Source organism: Bos mutus, chromosome 23 (genome assembly GCF_027580195.1).
Source record: "Bos mutus isolate GX-2022 chromosome 23, NWIPB_WYAK_1.1, whole genome shotgun sequence".
Lineage (NCBI taxonomy): Eukaryota > Metazoa > Chordata > Mammalia > Artiodactyla > Bovidae > Bos > Bos mutus.
The window spans coordinates 23236781-23249098 of NC_091639.1; the positions used below are offsets into that span (position 1 = coordinate 23236781).

The following is a 12318-nucleotide window of genomic DNA, read 5'->3' on the forward strand; positions in this document are numbered from 1 at the left end:
ATCCTAAAGGCTCCTCCACTGCATCACTCACCCTTCACCTCCTGATTCTGCTCAGCAGTTAGACTGATGCTTCTAACGAGCAGTCACACCAGGTCATCTTCAATTCAAACCATCTTATGAGTCCACATATTTCACAGGCATCAGACACCTTCTAATATCCTGGAGGCCCACATGATCTGGCCAGACACTGGATCTCATCTCAATGCCTTGCTCTTCCAGCCACACCTGCCTCTGGCTCTTCCTTGAACACACACACTCTCCTGCCCTCCTGCTTTTTGCACTGGAGGCTCCTCTGCCTGGAGAGAACTACCCCCAGACATGCTTGTGGACATTCAGGTCCTTCACATCTTTACTCAAAGATCATCTCCTCAACGAGGCCTACACTGACCACCCTAGTAAAACAGCCACATTCCCTGTACCCACACACTTGTACTCTGGGTCACCTTCCTCAGAGCACTTGCCATCTCTAGGCAGACACTTCCCTCACTTATTAGGCTCACTCTGCCCCCCTCACCAGAACACACTGCCCGAGGCCAACAAAGGGTGTCTGCTGTTAGTTCACTGAGGTTTCACAGATGCAAAAATAGAGCATCCTCTATCAAGCACACATCTAAATACCAGATGAAGGAACGATCAATGTAGACGCCTCTGTATTCCATCTTCATTAATGTGGACTCAGGCCACTTGCTCTCTCGCAGCAGCTACAGCACCTCATCCACTCACACTGACATCAGTGCTGCCTGTGCTTTCCCCACAAGAGCTGATCAGCCCTCCCTCCCACACCGACCGGTCTGCACTCTATACATAATGATATTTTCTCTTCAGAAAAGATCCCAGGCTGACATGTCCCATATTCCAACCTGCTGTGACTATTAGGCAGCAGTTTTTAAATCCAGAAATTTGGATTGGAAGAAGTGACAGGCTGCAGAGATGATAGAAATCCAGCAAGAATTAAGACTGGAAACTATTGGGTCCCTCCTCTATGATAACCCCAGAATCTGGTACCTTAAACAAAGATGCAGAAAGGATGCAAAGAAGAATCCAGGAAACAGCCTGAGAAGGCTGGCAAGAGCTGAGTAAGACGAGAGTTTCTCTCTTGGTAGCACTGAGAATCCTCTATGCAGGACTTTGGTGACAATGACTCCTGTCTCTGTCAGAGCTGGGGGACACACAGAGCAGAATAACAGAACTCTAGACATGAGGAAAAAACAACCATTATTTAGAAAAACCCTAAATAAGCAAAATATAAACCCATATACACAAAAAAGCCCTGCGGGCAGGACCTTGGCTGAGTCTAGGCTATATGGTGACAGGAAGTCCTCGCTGCCCACCATCCTAGAGACAGGACAAGGCCCAGGTGACTTCTGAGTCCCTGTGAACACAGGTCTTGGTGGGACAAGGATTGACTGAAGGGATAAGGACAAAGGGGCTGAGAATACGACCCAGCCCAGGAGTGACCACACCAAAGCCCACGATGCACTGAACACTGACTGGACACAGGCTCCGACCTGCCCAGCTCCTCAGAGTCTCCTCCTGTCCCTCCTGCAACAGACTGAACACAGCAATCAAAACCATTCTGGAAGGTTCCGGGTGCTTCTGTTCATTTTCTCTCTTAAACTGAAGGAATCTTCTATTTTACTTTCCCAGTAAACTCTCTTGGCAGGTATTAGAAAAAAGTAATTCAAGATAGATTTTATTGCCAATAGGCAAATAAGACATCTTTACTCAGCGGCGCATGTGAAGCAAAGACAGCGATGGAGAGGGTCCAGCTCTGTCTCTGCTGGAACAGGAATGTGCATGAGGGAAGAGAACACAGGTCAGGGTGGGGAGGGGGAGCAGTGGGCAGTCTCCCCACCTCTTCACGTTATGCTAATAGGAGCACAGGCACATTCAGATGCAGCTGCAGGTCTGGAGATCTGACGTCACAAAGTGGGACCAAGCATCACTCAGTCCCCAAAAGACAGCTGTCTCACACTGTGAGAGAAAAGAATCAGGAAGCAGTTCAGTCAGTCATGTAAGGGCTGACATTCTCCACAGCCCCCCACACGCTCACATGTCCCACTCAGAGACCCCCGCCACCCAGTGTGTTCTCTCTGCCCCAACCCCTCTCCCAATCTAGACGCCCCAGGGTCTCACCTTTAGGAACCATGAGAGACACATCAGAGCCCTGGTCACTGTCACTGCCTGGGGGAGAACAAGACCAGGATGTGGTCAGAACCCACAGGAGAGAGACTGGAGAAGCCACTTTGAGGAGGGTGAGTGGCCTCCTGTCTGCACCCTCACAAGGGTCTCAGGAATCACCCTCTCTGTACTTACTTGCAGTCTGGGTGTAGCCCCTTCCTTTTTCACCTGTGAGAAGAAAGTATCATGTGAGAGACCAGGGAGATGACTGAGTCATGAGATCCTAGAGGAACTCCCTAGTCCTGGACAAAAAAGAACTTTTCAGAACTGTGACCAAAAATCCAGGACAGGCTCAGGAACATGAAGGAAGGAGACATGGGGGGACTGGACCAGCTGCCCTCCTGGAGGTCTGTCCTCAGCAGGGACATTCCCTCCTGACCTTCAAATGCTGAGAAACAGGCCCCCAACTGGAATTATGAAGATGAAAAATTTGTCTTTCATTTTCACATGTTCTTTACAAAAGGGTCAGTCTTAGCATCAGCTCAGATTTCACATGTGTGTGGAGGGTACTTTTCAGTAAGGAGGCAGGCAAACTTCCACCTGGGCCAGAAACCCACCCAGTGAGACAAGAAAACTCAGATCCTCCCTCCTTTCCCTACCTGAGTGCTTCTTCCTCCAAATCACAGCTCCAGTCACCACAGCTCCAGTGACCATGAGGAGAACCAGGCCAACAATGATGCCCATGATGAGGATGGAGGGCTGAGGAGGTTCTGTGGAAGAAAGGGAAGGGGCACAGACTTCAGGCTTCAGTCCTGACCTTGCTGATCCTGTCCAGAAGGGCTCCTGCCTTATCTGAGAGGAAGCTCCATTCCAACCCCCTCCTTACCCCATCTCAGGGTGAGGGGCTCCTGAAGCCCCTCGTGCTGCACATGGCACGTGTATCTCTGCTCTTCTCCAGAAGGCACCACCAGGGCCGCCCACTTCTGGAAGGTTCCATCCCCTGAAGGCCTGGTCTCCACAAGCTCCATGTCCTGAGTCTGGTCCTCCCCATCACGCTGCCAGGTCAGTGAGATCTCATCGGGATAGAAGCCCAGGGCCCAGCACCTCAAAGTGACCTCACAGTCAGAGATGGGGTGATGGGTCACATGTGTCTTTGGAGGGTCTGAGGAAGAAGAATCAGAAAACTCACATTTTGTGTTACCTCCATGGGCCACTGGAAGCAGCATCAGGTGACCATCCTGAGAATAAGCAGGAGAATGGGTTTGAAAAGAAGCAGCACAAACACCAGACACCAGCCTGGACTCCAGGGTCTGGGAACAGCTCCTAGTCCTTGGAAAGTTCTGGAGTCAGGGTGACAGCTAAGGGAGGAGGCTCCATGTAAGAGGCAGAATACAGAGTAATGGTCCTGATGTGGGAGGAGGCTGAATGACTTAGAAAAACTGGAGTCAGGGCTCCTAAGATGTTCTCAGGGTGAGAACAAGCCTTGAGAGACAAAGTCATGGTTCACAAGATGATGGCCAGGGTCAAAGGGCAGCACTGACCAGCTTTTTCAGGGATGGTTTACTGGTTCTTAGTCAAAGACAATGGATTCCTTAATTGTCCTTCAGAGAACTGAAGATCATGGCATCCAGCCCCATCAGTTCAGTTCAGTTCAGTTCAGTCGCTCAGTTGTATCCGACTCTTTGCGACCCCATGAATTGCAGCACTCCAGGCCTCCCTGTCCATCACCAACTCCCAGAGTTCACTCAGACTCATGTCCATCGAGTCAGTGATGCCATCCAGCCATCTCATCCTCTGTCATCCCCTTCTCCTCCTGCCCCCAATCCCTCCCAGCATCAGAGTCTTTTCCAATGAGTCAACTCTTCGAATGAGGTGACCAAAGTACTGGAGTTTCAGCTTCAGCATCATTCCTTCCAAAGAAATCCCAGGGCTGATCTCCTTCAGAATGGACTGGTTGGATCTCCTTGCAGTCCAAGGGACTCTCAAGAGTCTTCTCAACACCACAGTTCAAAAGCATCAATTCTTCAGTGCTCAGCTTTCTTCACGGTCCAACTCTCACATCCATACATGAACAGGAAAAACCATAGCCTTGACTAGATGGACCTTTGTTGGCAAAGTAATGTCTCTGCTTTTGAATATGCTATCTAGGTTGGTCATAACTTTCCTTCCAAGGAGTAAGCATCTTTTAATTTCATGGCTGCAGTCACCATCTGCAGTGATTTTGGAGCCCCAAAAATAAAGTCTGACACTGTTTCCACTGTTTCCCCATCTATTTCCCATGAAGTGATGGGACCAGATGCCATGATCTTCATTTTCTGAATGTTGAGCTTTAAGCCAACTCTTTCACTCTCCTTTCACTCTCATCAAGAGGCTTTTTAGTTCCTCATCACTTTCTGCCATAAGGGTGGTGTCATCTGCATATCTGAGGTTATTGATATTTCTCCCAGCAATCTTGATTCCAGCTTGTGCTTCTTCCAGCCCAGCATTTCTCATGATGTACTCTGCATAGAAGTTAAATAAGCAGGGTGACAATATACAGCCTTGACGTACTCCTTTTCCTATTTGGAACCAGTCTGTTGTTCCATGTCCAGTTCTAACTGTTGCTTCCTGACCTGCATATAGGTTTCTCAAGAGGCAGGTCAGGTGGTCTGGTATTCCCATCTCTTGAAGAATTTTCCACAGTTTATTGTGATCCACACAGTCAAAGGCTTTGGCATAGTCAATAAAGCAGAAATAGATGTTTTTCTGGAACTCTCTTGCTTTTTCGATGATCCAGTGGATGTTGGCAATTTGATCTCTGGTTCCTCTGCCCTATCACTTCATGGCAAATAGACGGGGAAACAATATAAACAGTGACAGACTTTATTTTCTTGGATTCCAAAATCACTGTGGACAGTGACTGCAGCCACAAAATTAAAGACTTTGCTCCTTGGAAGAAAAGTTATGACAAATCTAGACAGCATATCAAAAAGCAGAGACATCACTTTGCCGACAAAGGTTCATATTGTCAAAGCTATGTTTTTTCTAGTAGACATGTATGGATGTGAGAGTTGTACCATAAAGAAGGCTGAGTGCTGAAGAATTGATGCTTTTGATCTGTGGTGTTGGAGAATACTCTTGAGAGTCCCTTGGACAGCAAGGAGTTCAAACTAGACAATTCAAAAGGAAATCAACCCTGAATATTCATTGGAAAGACTGATACTGAAGCTGAAACTCCACTACTTTGGCCACCTGATGTGAAGAGCCGACTTAAAGGAAAAGACCCTGAAGCTGGGAAAGATTAAAGGTAGGAGGAAAAGGGAATGACAGGGGATGAAATTGTTGGATGGCATCACCAGACACAATGGACATGAGTTTGAGCTTAGCTCCCAGAGTTGGTGATGGACAGGAAAGACTGGCGTGCTGCAGTCTCTGGGGTCCCAAAGAGTCGGACACGACTGAGCGACTAAATAACAAGTGGGGCCACTGGCGAGTCACCGTCTTGTACAGAATATGAAAACCTGGGCGGATTCCTCCCTCTCCTGACAGGAAGTTGCGGCGCTGTTCCCACAGGGACCCCATTTTCCTCTCCTCGTGGGAAGCCAGCTCCAGCCCGAGGGGATCAGGGAGGCGCCCGCGCCCCTCGTACCTGCGCGCAGCAGCGTGTCCTTCCCGTCTCCAGGTATCTGCGGAGCCACTCCACACACTTGCCTTCCAGGTAGATCCTCACACGCCGCATCACCTGCCGCCTCAGCATTGCGCTTGGTGACCTGAGCCGCCGTGTCCGCCGCGGTCCAGGAGCGCAGGTCCTCGTTCAGGGCGATGTAATCTCTGCCGTCGTAGGCTAACTGATCATACCCGCGGAGGAAACCTCCGTCCGGCCCCACGTCGCAGCCGTACATCTCTTGGACGGTGTGAGACCCTGACCCGCCCCGACCACCCGCGGTGAATAAACCCAAACTGAACATGAAACCGGGTCAAGTCCCACGAGCTCCTCCCGGGCGGGGGTCGGGTGTGTTCCTCAATATTGGGGTGACCCTCAGACCCGCAGACTCGGGGCGACCCCGCTGGTCCCTGGGGATGGGGGTCGTGACTCGGACCCGGGCCCGCGTCGCTCACCGGCCTCGCTCTGGTTGTAGTAGCCGAGCAGGGTGTTCAGGTACACTCGGAAAAATTGTGCGGTGTCCTTAGTCCTCTGCGTCTCCTGATGCCAGTACTCGGGCCCCTCCTGCTCCACCCACCGCGCTGTAGGCTCCATCCTCGGATCCGGGGCGTCGCTGTCAAACCGCACGAACTGCGTGTCGTCCACGTAGCCGACGGAGATGAAGCGGGGCTCCCCGAGGCCGGGCCGGGACACGGCGGTGTAGAAATACCTCAGGGAGTGGGACCCTGGGGGCGGGGAGGGGTAAGATCTGGACCCTCCTGCTGACGCGGGTCCCGGGTCCTAGGTGACCCGGCATGGAGCGGGGGAGGGGGAGAGGAGCTTGTGATACGGAAACGGTCGGAGAAGGACCAGGCCTTGGGGGCGAGAGGAGGGGCGGGAAGCAAAGGAGAGACAGGACGGGACCAGGCGGAGGGGGCGGGTCTAGTCGGGGGCAGAGGGGTCCTTCCCTGGGGGTCCTGCCCCGCCCGATCCCCGGGCGGTCCCCTCGCCCCTCCCCGCAGAGGCCGTTCCTGACTCACCCGCCCTGGTCTCAGTGAGGATCAGCGCATCCAGCAGCAGAAGCAGGAGGAGTTCTCTGCCCCACGACCCGCATCCCGGGGGTCTGGGAAGAAGAGAGTCCAGCGGCTGCACAAAGACTTTGTAACCCGGAACCGCGGGGACGACTGTTGGCAACTAGAAACCGAACACCCAATGGGAGGGCCCGACACAGCTGCAGAGAGAGAAAGTGAAAGAAAGGCAAGATGGAAATCCCCAAGAGGGAGCGTCCCGGTCCCAGGCACCGCCCTTGACCCTGAGACCCTGAGAGCCTCGCTGTCCGGGGAACCTGGGACTTTGCCCTGATCCCTACACCGAGAGCTCCTTGTCACACTGTCTGCCTGAGTCCAGTAGACATTTTCCATGGTAGAAATAATAAAGTTTGAATTGTTTAATTAATTTGTTTAGAATAATATTAATAACCCATGCATTTAATATGGAAAACAAGTTATTTCCCAAAACAAACATAGTAGTGAGAACAGTGAAGGTTTTTTTTTAAACAAATGCTTCATTTTATTTCATGGTGGACAGGTGCCTGTATAGGCTGCAGGAAAAAGGGGTGACTGTCTCGGGCTGTGGGCAGGGACTAGTGGCCTCCATAGTTCTGTATGAGCTCCAAAACTGCTTGAACAATCATCAGGGAGCCGGTGGACACAATGATGATGAGGACGATAATCAGAAGGAGGCCCAGGACCAGGGCACAGATGTTCAGGCACTTGGCGGTGGAGGTGTACCTCTGGGCCCCAGTGATGTCACCAACCATCTTCCGGTCCCCAGACTCCACAGAGTAGGCGAATGCCACGAAGCCCAGGCAGCACCAGTTCATGAAGATGGTGTTGAACAGGAACCAGACAATGTGGTTGGGCACAGAGGTCTCACTGCGGATGTTGATCACCGTGGTCGTCATGGGGGCCTGGCTCTGGGGAACCCCCAGCACGGCCACCTCATGCTCCTCCTTGAGCACCTCATAGGCTGGGGGCACCACACCGTGTGCCCCAGTGAATAAGGGCTGGGATGTGCAGTTCATGGTGGGGATGGAGCAACTGCAGTCCAGATGCCAGCACACACTCAGGGGGCTCTTTCTTTACTTAGGAGTTTCAATTTCTCTGAATTTCCATTTCCTGGCTTTTGGGCAACAGTGAAGCTTCTTCAGTTCAGTTCAGTTCAGTTGCTCAGTAGTGTCCGACTCTTTGCGACCCTGTGGCCTGCAGCACTCCAGGCTTCCCTGACCATTACCAACTCCCGGACCTTGCTCAAACTCATGTCCATCCAGTCAGTGATGCCCTCCAACCATCTCATCCTCTGTCCTCCCCTTCTCCTCCTGCCTTCAATCTTTCCTAGCATCAGGGTCTTTCCCAATGAGTCAGTTCTTTGCATCAGGTGGCCAAAGTATTGGAGTTTCAGTTTCAGCAACAGTCCTTCCAATCAATATTAAGGGCTGATTTATTTTAGGATTGACTGGTTTTATCTCCTTGCTGTCAAAGGGACTCTCAAGAGTCTTCTCCAACACCACAGTTCAAAAGCATCAATTCTTCGGCATTCAGCTTTTTTTATAGTCCAGCTCTCACATCCATCCATGACTACTGGAAAAACCATAGCTTTGACTATATGGACCTTTACCGACAAAGTAATGTCTCTGCTTTTTAATATGCTGTCTACATTTTTTTACATTTTTATATTTTTGCAATTCCCTTTCTTGCCATCTCATTAGAAGACCATTGGATTTTCATGTTTGCTTCTACATTGAATCTGTTATTTTGATTGAAATCTATGAAAATAAAAAGGCCCACACATATGTTGGAGAAAGAAATGGCAATGCACTCCAGTATTCTTGCCTGGAGAATCCCATGGTCAGAGAAGCCTGGCAGGTTACAGTCCATGGGGTCACAAGAGTCGGACATGACCTAGCGACTACACCACAACCACCACACATATGTAGGAGTAGTATTTTTAATAACCTTTTCATGTAATTATGTAAGTTCATCTTTGATACAAATCTAAAACAATAGAACTGGTAGGTTCTTAAAGGTTATTTTCAAAGTGGACCTGAAATTGTATCACTGACTATTTACTGCTCTGTTACATCAAAATCCCTAAGGCTTTTTTCCATATTGAATCTCTTATACTAATATAAGATTTTTTGTAAGTAATACATTGTTTCTCTAAGGTACATAAATCTTCCAGTGTCATTCACTCTTTCAAGTGGAGACTGTATTCCACACAAGAGAGGGTAGTTCAGCTCATACAGATTGTTTTCCTTGAGTCACAAGACTTTGGAATGTAGCAGAAGCTCTTAATGTATACTTCCCATGTCATCATAGAAGATACTTTCTTTTTTTGAGAAAAAGAACTATTTATTAGCATTTTGAGACGTGACCATGAAGTTGATTTTCCTTAGGGAAGCAGCTCGTTTTTGCAATAAGAAATGCAACATAACAATATTTGTGCAAGATACATGTGAAGATTAGAACACCATCTTTTGAATTTCATCTAAGCATGAGAAGTTTGACAGACCACTATTCACATTGTTTTAAAATTACTCTAGCACAAGAGAATAATAGCAGATTTTAGAATTATCATACCATTCTATATCACATTATAACATGACATGCTTTACTTCTGTTCTCTTGCAATGTATCAGGTCTTTTAGAGCATCATCAGAGAAAGTATGACATTCATCAAGCATGCTCACTTCAAAGAAAGCACATACCTATTTTATGCCATCAGTTTTGCCATTCATTGTTCAAGAAAAGCAGCATCATTAAGATAGAGTCATATAGAATTTTACTTGTCCATGTAATTACTGACAGTCTATTAAAGCCCATATTTAAGCTTTAGCTCCATAGGATCTGGTATTTATTTGTTCCCCAAGGGAATTAGAGGTGTCTCCATATCCCTAGAGTGGAGAACAAACAGTAGGACAATCAAGGAGGCCAAAGTGAGCATGAGAAGTTAGAGCAGATGGAGAGATTTGATCTGGGGAATACCTGGAACTAGGCAGGACCTGACTGAGGCATGCTATGGAAGGCTCTCCAGTGTCCTGGGCCTGGCAGGCGAGGTGGCAGCTGATTTATGATGTCCTCCTGTCAGGACAGCTCCAGGAGAGTCCCAATTTCAAATACATTCTCAAATCTGTCAGGTCCTGATCCTAAATGTGTTCATTCAGCAGTATTGGCATGTCTGCTTTGCCCAGTGCTGGTCTGGGGGCCTGTCATACACTCAAAATCAATGTTCTCACATGGCTGAGCACTGGTTATAATGGAATATAGTGTATGCTGTTGTTGGCAGAGAACAAACCAGGTAACTAAAATCATCACCTCATCTCTCTCTCACAATTATTACAATCATTGCTCATTATTCTCACCCTGATGTTTCTTAGAATATACAGGATTTTAGCAAAGTTCCCCCAGGAAGGCAGACTTTGTGCTCTGGGGACAGGAGGCAGTATGGACCTTGGCTCTGCTCAGCAGATCTCCCCCTTGCCTGACTCCACTGAGATCTACTGCCCACCTTCACGTGGTCTCCTAGGGTGTCAGGGACATTCCCATTGTCTTCTGAGCAGACCACTTGGTACCCAAAGTTTCATATCACAAAGCAGGGACAACATGATTGAAAAACATCTCTAGTACATTACATAGACTGTCAAAAGCTGTTTTACACAAATAGCTGTTTATAGATGGATAGAGAGACAGGACAGAGGTGGACACGATGAGGGACTGGACACATAATTTTACAAGTCTGTGTGTCACAGAGACAACTTATGTCAGGGGCACATCTTATCTTTGCTTACCTGTAGTGGACTTTCAATAGTTTCCAAGAGAGGTTAAAGAAGAAAAGCAAATCGATGTACCTTAAAGAATCCTCTACGTTTATAAAACTCTGATTAAGGCTAATTTGGAGAGGACAGCTAGGGAATGGGGCAGTGTGTTTGTCATAAGCAGCAATAGGCTGTCCTCTAGGGGCAATGTGAGGAACGGTGCGAGTGCTGCAGGGCTCCTTGACAAATCAGCAAAAGAAGCCCATATTCCAACTTGCCACCGTCACGGTCCTGCTATTAGAGCAAACCAAATTCTGTACGTTTCAGTGTTTTGGAGGTGCCTTCTAGAGGAAGTTACTGTCTTGACTAGGACACGAGAGGCCACTTCCCAAGTGCAGTGTTTTGGGGAGTGCTGACTGAGCCCCTGAGTCAAGCGCTGGTTCCACAGGGGAGACTAGAGAGGAGGTCTCTGCCTCAGGAAAACTGCAGAGAGAGGTTGGAAACGTGCTGAGTTCACTTTCTACATCCCAGCTCTGTGGTCTGCTGGGGAGAAGTTAGTCTATCCAAGCAAAGCAGTTTATGGCACATTTCTGTTTATATTAACAAGAAAATACTTTACAAAATAGAAAACTATCACTCAACATATCTATGATTTCATCTGGATTTACATAGCTTTCTAAAAAATTTGATTACCTTATCTTACTCGACTCTTTTTCATTTTTTTTTTTTTCAGTGTTACAACTCTATTTTATTTAGAAGATAGCAGGAGAGTGAGAGAGAGAAAGAGAGAGAGAAAGAAAAGAGCGCATGCACGCAGGAGAGAGAGTCCAACTCTTTTTCATTTAATATGAGTAATTGTTCCGACCATTCATAACTTTAGAGTGTACAAATTTAATGAATTCAATATCGTACTATTTCTTAGGACACCCTATATTTAAAGGCCCTGCTTCCAAGCTCCTATTCCAGCTTCTCCGACCAGTATTCTGTTCTCTGAAAGTAGAGTCCGAATCCTATCATCTCCAGACACCTTCCAGTCTAGAATCACTCTATGAACTTCCAGAAGACATTCTCTTTTCCTTTTCTCCTGGGATGGCAGGCACTTCCCACCATATCTCTCCTTCTGTGGATTCAGAGCTTCTCCTTCTGTGGATTCAGAGCTTCTCTCCGACAAGATGCTGCTCAATCTGTTTTAAGGCTGTTCTTTGCACAGAGCTTGGTGTGTGGTAAACTGTCACTAAACATTTGAAAGCTAAATAAATTGAAATGAACACTCACTGTTGCTGACAACTTTAATTGTTCTGCCCTCTTGGGGACACATGGAGAAGACTTCCCAGCCTCCTTTGTTGCCACAGGACCATGTTGCTGTCAATGGAGCAGGAGAGGCCCAGATGTGTGTCCTTTCAGATCTGGCCCATCACGACCTCTCACATGCATTTCTCCACATTCTCGCTCCTTCTGCTGAAGGATGTTGGTGGGGCTGAGGTCAAAACACCTGGGAATCCTGAGAAGCAGGAGGGGCTCAGAGGGCTCATGCTGGTACCAGGCACCAGTTTGGGGGTGGACTCCATGAGTGCTCTTGGGGGTGTCTCTAGACTACTTGAAGAGTGATGCTTCCAACTTTGCCCTGCTCTTGTACCGTGAGTGTCACATTTTGGGGACCATCTCAGTCTCCAACTTCCCTTTCCTCAGGATGAGGGACTTCCAGGAGCTCCAGCACCTCAGTGGCTATAGGAGATACTTTTACAATGTGGACTTAAAGAAC

General features: G+C 48.2%; 2 pseudogenes; both read right to left on the bottom strand.

Annotated features, from left to right (window-relative positions):
- Positions 1 to 1677: 1677 nt before the first annotated feature.
- Positions 1678 to 7064, bottom strand: LOC102286791 (BOLA class I histocompatibility antigen, alpha chain BL3-7-like; annotated as a pseudogene).
- Positions 7065 to 7385: 321 nt separating this feature from the next.
- On the bottom strand, positions 7386 to 7826 carry LOC102275737 (interferon-induced transmembrane protein 3 pseudogene; annotated as a pseudogene).
- Between the last annotated feature and the right edge of the window lie 4492 nt (positions 7827 to 12318).